Raw genomic sequence first — 6,671 nt, 5'->3', positions numbered from 1 at the left:
TATATATATATATATATATATATATATATATATATATATATATATATATATATATATATATATATATATATATATATATTTCAATGGAAGTCATTAACAAGGCTTTATCGTACTACATTACGTATGTGCTGTGAGTATGAATAAATAAATAAATATATATATATATATATATATATATATATATATATATATATATATATATATATATATATATATATAATGTATATGTATATATACGTGTGTGTATGCATTTACATACAATACTATAAATTAAACGGAGACAATTCAGTAATAATACGTGGATATCGATAAGTGGCCGTTTAAATATCGAACCATTTAAGAAGCGCTAGTTATGCCGTTAACTTCACCCTCGCTTCTGACTGCCCAGATCGTCCCAAGAAAGTTTCCTTCAGACGTCTGGAAGAAATCTTACACCAGTTGGGTGGTTGTTGGTGACAATGCGAAAGACCTCGTCTCGCTGGGAGCCGCGTGGACGGTTGGATTTTGTACGAAAGTTATTTTTGAGTAAGAGTCTTATGTTTTACAGTTTTTTTCTTTGTGGGTAACTTGCTCTTTTGGTGGCTTAGGATGTGTATTCCCTCTTTGTTTTATTGACTGGTTTTTATATATGGTAATACTGACTTTAACGTTTACATCTATAGCGTTAGTTTTATTTTTGTTCAAAGGATTTATTATTAGTAAAGTTTTGGTATACCGATTTTTCGTTGGGTTTATTGCTCATTGTTCTAGGTATCAATTCTATCACCGGGTTAATGTTATATTTCAAAGGTCTTTATTAGTTATTAGTACAGTAATAACTTATCAAATGTCATAAGGTAACTTCATGACCTTTTATATGCTGATTGTCATATTTCTAGCGAGTTTTATTGGCTATTAATAATTACTGGTCAATATATTGTAATGTAAATTCATGACTATTTTAATTTTCTTTGTGTTTTACAGGAATGTCGCTCCGGTGTGTCCAGTAGTTGCCAAATGTTTACCTCTGTACTATGGCTAGAAGATGGATTTTTAATATAGAAGTTATAAACTTTATACGTAAAGATAATCGAATGGAATTTGGAAACTATATAGGAACGATTGATAACTATGCTGGAATCTGGTGACGTATTTTTTCAGGCTGAACTAAAAGGCAAGTATCATTTTGTTTATTACTTTATTTCAATTCAAGCAAGCCAGTCCTCCCCGGTTGGGGGCGGCGCCCCCAATTGTGGGAGGACGTTCCCTCATAGCACACGGTAGACCGGTAGAAGGTCTGCCGTGTGCTATAGGGAGGCTTGCTTTAAACCCCTTCGTCGAATGAGGTCAGTGGTAAACAGTTTGTATCTTATTTAGGGTTTTTGAGAATTTAACTTTGAACCTTTGAGAACTTAATTTTGAACCTTTGACAATTAATGTAATATTTAACCTTAAATTCTATTTTGAAGCTTTCATACGGAAGTTTAAAAGTAAGGCTTTTAGTTTCACCACTTAACAAAATTAAAAGTATTGGATTATTGCAGTAATGATTTTAAAAGTTAACTATCCAATAAAGACTTAAAGCACATAAAGTAAACTTAAAATTTTTTTGTGCAACTCTAACATGGCTCAACTTTTTAAATTTTCAGTTTTTGACGTTGCTTAACTTTTTTACTGTTAAAGATCGGATTTACTAAAACTTAAAGCTATTTAGGGTCACAAACTTATAATGAACAGTTTTTGACGTTGCTTAACTTTTTTACTGTTAAAGATCGGATTTACTAAAACTTAAAGCTATTTAGGGTCACAAACTTATAATGAACAATGTCTTCAATACGCGTTCTTTTCCAGATTGTGTGGCTGTGCCTCTGAATAGAAGTCTCCGGAGGGATGAAATTGGTGCGCCCAAGATACTTGACAATTTCTGCTGGCCTTTCATCTTCGTAAGGGAAGATTAATTTTGATGAACCTACCTCCGGTTGTTCTAGTATGGGACTAGATTGTTTGGTCAAGATTGTTAACCTATTGCAGCATTTTCGGTAATCTACTGGAATTTGCCGAGTGCCAATTGTTACATGCTGGAAGTTGTCTAGTTTACGGGTTTTAGTCTTAAAGCTTTCTTTGGAGGTATTAAACTAGGTGTTTAATCCCATAGTTAAGGTTTGTTTGGTTAACTTTAGCGCATTTTATTAAGTAACGTTCTGGTCTATTGATCCATGTGTAATCTTATGTTTCAAAGACTAACTTTTGAGCCCAATTTGCTTTGTTAAAAAAGATTTTCTGATTCCTTCACATTTATAATCTTTTTTATAATTTTTTCAGTCTTTAATATATAATCCTAGTTAATTAGCATAAGCTTGATCGAGGAAACTGTAATTGTTATATATACAATTTCTTTACTGTAATGTTATTAAGAATTAAATTTAATTAAAGCTATAAATCCATATATTTGATTAGTTTGATAAGTTTATAAAAGTAATTAATATAAGGAATATAAGTAACTTTAACTACCAATGTGGTTAAATTTCCTATCCAATGCAGTATTAAGAGTTTTAATAAACTGAAAATGCATAGAGGAGACCCTGTTTACTCTGACAATTCCCTTTTGAAAGTGTAATGGTAACCTATAAGAGTTTAAGTTGTACGGAGTTTACCTAAAGAGGAAACTTAATTTTTCTGCCTTGGCGAGAAAGATTAAAATTATGAGTTTTAATAATTATGGAACTAATGGTCTGGTGTTGAATGATCTAAATCTGTTAAAAACAGATTTTAGGTTATGATCTGTACATAGTATCCAAAAGATTGTCCTGTAACATAGAATCCTGAACCAGTATTAGTTTTGTACTGCTTATGCAGTCAGTAAAGTCTTGACTATAAAGTAGATTATTATTTAAATTGGTCGGAATTTGGGTAAAACAAAATTGATGAAGAATGTTGGCTACAAATTTAATGGAAAGAAACTTGCGTAAAACATTGATAAGCTGGGTAAAAAATATAAATATTTAGTTTGTTCAAAAAAGATATTGAAGTAAAAATTGTTTGAAAAAAGTTTTAAATGGTTAGAAAGTTTGGGTTTGTTTTACTGGAAAGATAGTTTAAAACTTATTAAAAGTTTCAAGCAGGGTTTGGTACAGTTTTTTGAGAATAGTTTTGTACCAGATTTTCAATGGGAAATAAAGTTTAGTGAATTTTTTTGGAAATGGGAGCTTGTTTAGTATATCGTAAGATTTTTGGAATAGGAAGGAGGTTTGGATTTTAGAAATGAAAGTTTGGTACTATAATTTGAAATGGGATGAAAGTCTGGTACAATTCTTTGAAATTGAATTAAATTTGGGCCAATTTTGAAATTTATAGGCAGATTTGGTACCAGTTTTCGAAATGAGTGGCTCGGGAAGTTTGCCTTCTAAATTAGGGAGAATTCTGTAGTTTGTACCAACAATAACATAAATTAACATCGTGGAAATCTTTTGCTAACAATAAAATAAGTTAACATTGTTTTAAATCTTTTGCTAACAATAAAATAAGTTAACATTGTTTTAAGACAAAGTCTTATTCTCAAGGAGTCTTATTCTCAAGCTATCACTAGAGCAGTGGTACTGGTGCTCAACCTTTGGACGACCATTGAAAACCGTTCTCTGTATTATGAATGGTTATTTGGCAGTCAAATATGTTACACGCACTTAAAGCCTAGATAATGGAGAATAGTTTACAAAGTTTAAGGGTTTTTGGAAGAAAATATATGCTAAAAAAGTCTTATCCATCGTAGTGAATTTGACTGTTAATTTTGTGGACCATTTCAATTTACTTAGTTGAGAGATTGCGTCCATAATTATGTTTAGGTGTTCATATTTAAGTTTACCTTATTATCTTTTCATGACGGGGAAACCATACGCAGTATAGAACCTGAAATGTGTGATATACGTTTTTATGTCTTTAAAGTATAGCCCCGAGTATTCTTGACAGTTTTCAAATCCACATTATCGAATCACTTTGAAGATAGCATTCAGTTTCTTTTTGAAAGCTTTTGGTAGTCTTTTTCATATATGTTCAATAAAAAGAATCTGGAAATCTGGACATTTGCTAGCATTTCAAAATTTAAGTTGGATTTACCGGACCATAGGAAAAGCGTTTGTTAGTGTTTTACAAGTATGTCCCCCACCCCGCAAAAATAAAATCTGGAAAACTCAAAATTTGCTGGCAGTTCAAACTTTGAATTTCCTAGACCATAGGAATTTATTCCTTATTTTCTCATTTATGGGATAACTGTAGTTTGAGTTCTCATTGCATTCAACCACGTCCATTAAAGGACCACAATGCTGGCAGCCATCGTGTTATTCCAATCAATAACCATTTATTCAAAATAAAGGAAGCATTGGCCCATGACTACTTGGTAATCAGGGGATCATTCGTAGGAACACTTTTAAGGTCATTTAGATTTCTTTGAGCTCATTTTATTAGTTACAACTGTCCTAAACTTTTCATTAGATCTCTCCTAGCTTTTTAAGAAACTTTTTTTTTATCGATGAATGGGAGATATCTTTTTATTAACAACAGGTTAATTAAATATAGTTGTCATTATTTAAGGTAGTGACATATAACAAGTGAAAATTATGTCGCTTTCGAAAAGAAAGTTTGCCAAAGTTACTAAAATTTTCAAGTTTTCTTTAACTGCAATGTTGAAGCGACGAGTTGCAGCTACCATTGCGGTCTAACATATCCTGAATAGCTTAAATAGAGTCAAGGTAATATATAAGTTAAAGAAACGAGAGTAATTAACAGACATGAAGGTCGCGTCTCTTACGCATATTAAGATTTCCAACATCAAATTGTGACCTTCGAAACTTTTTCTTAACCTTTTTCTATGTCATGGCCTCTGTATCATGGCCTTTTGCCATCTAGAATGTTGAGTTTCATTGTTTTCTGAGGGATTTCAGCCATATTTTCCATATTAAACCTTTTGAGTTATTATTAATTCGGTGTTTCATTCCCTTCTGTACATCATGCATCAAAATTAAGACACATTTCGTAAATTCCATCTATTTTTTGGTATATTTTACGTCAATATATTTGCTTTTTGGACTGCCAACTATCAACATAGGACAGAGGGAGATAAAGTATATTGAAATGGGAAGGTGTCATTAATTAAAATGTTCTATCGTATTATAGAATAAAAAAAAGAGAGAGATAATTTGTTAGGTAAGCATCAACTTTCATTTCTTCAAGCATAGAAGATGATTAGACGTAAGGAAATGGAATTATCCAAAGTAGGAAAATGTCTGTATAACACTACTGCTTGTTTATGGGTGGTACTTTAACTATACTAGTAAGCATACCCACATGAAACCTATAGGCCACTAGGAGAGGTGTTGGGGGGGGGGGGGGTAGCCTTCCATTACACCTTCGGGATTTCCTCCTTTCCACTTCTTTTATCCAAATGGCCTCCAAAGCCCCAGGGACAGGCCCTATGGTTCAAGTTCTTAAATTATCTTCCTAATCGGGTAGTTGAATCTGTAGAACTTTTAAAGTTCAAACTTGCAGCAAATGTTTTCATGTTGAACAGGCTGACATAAGTCTCTTTTTATAGTATAGATTTGAAAGTTAATTTAATGGTGTTACTGTTCATAAAATATTTTATTTTAATTGTTTATTATTTTTTATATAGTTTATTTCCTTAATTCCTTTTCTCCCTGGGCTATTTTTCCCTGTTAGAGGCCTTGGGCTAGTAGCATCCTGCTTTTATGACAAGGGTTGTAGCTTAGCTAATAATAATAATAATAATAATAATAATAATAATAATAGTAAAAATAATAATAATAATAGATATATACATCGATCAATATACAAACGAATTATTCTGAAAATGATCATTTCCTTTTTTTTTGTCATGTCTAATGACAACGTAATTACGACTCAAATATAAGTCAAATTTTTATTTGCATAATTAACAAAAATAAAAGATATAAGCTGCTTTTTGGTTTTGAATTATGCAAATATCAAACTATTATTTGTAGGAATATATTACAAAAACATTTTAAATCGTAGCCTTCATTATACAAATTTTTCATCCGGGAGTTTTTAATTATCGGAAGTAATCGGTTATAAACCAAAAAATTTTATGAAAATGGAAAATTAAAATAAATATGGGAAGTATCATTAATCAAAGCATTTATTCAATTGGTGATGAATGAATTCCCTGGGCCCAACAATGAGCAACCACTATCACCTGTTAGGCAACCACAAATCGCCTTTCATGCAACCACATAACACCAGTCAGGCAACCACAAAATCATAAATCACCGTTCATGCAACCACAACACAATGGTCAAGCAACCACTAAATCACAAATCACCTTTCATGCAACCACAACACTGGTCAGGCAATCACAAAATCACATGTCACCTTTCATACAACCACATAACACTGGTCAGGCAACCATAAAATCACAAATCACCTTTCATGCAACCAAATAACATCGGTCATGCATCCACAAAATCATAAATCAGCTTTCATGCAACCACATGACATTGGTCAGGCAACCACAAAATCACAAATCACCTTTCATGCAATAACATAACACTGGTCAGGCAATCGCAAAATCACAAATCACCTTTCATGCAACCACATAACACCGGTCAGGCAACCACAAAATCATAAATCACATTTCATGCATCCACATAACAATGGTCAGGCAA

At 32.0% G+C, this 6,671-nt stretch overlaps 1 long non-coding RNA gene across 1 annotated transcript in view; it reads left to right on the top strand.

The window, feature by feature from the left end:
• LOC137651360 (uncharacterized) overlaps positions 1-2,253 on the top strand; it is a 24,074-nt gene extending 21,821 nt beyond the window's left edge. Inside the window, exon 3 of the long non-coding RNA XR_011046094.1 lies at positions 1,831-2,253. This is a non-coding gene — a long non-coding RNA (uncharacterized lncRNA). The remainder of the gene's footprint in view (positions 1-1,830) is intronic.
• The last annotated feature ends 4,418 nt before the right edge of the window (positions 2,254-6,671 follow it).

Source organism: Palaemon carinicauda, chromosome 12 (genome assembly GCF_036898095.1).
Source record: "Palaemon carinicauda isolate YSFRI2023 chromosome 12, ASM3689809v2, whole genome shotgun sequence".
Taxonomy (NCBI): domain Eukaryota; kingdom Metazoa; phylum Arthropoda; class Malacostraca; order Decapoda; family Palaemonidae; genus Palaemon; species Palaemon carinicauda.
This window is presented reverse-complemented; position numbering and strand designations above follow the sequence as displayed.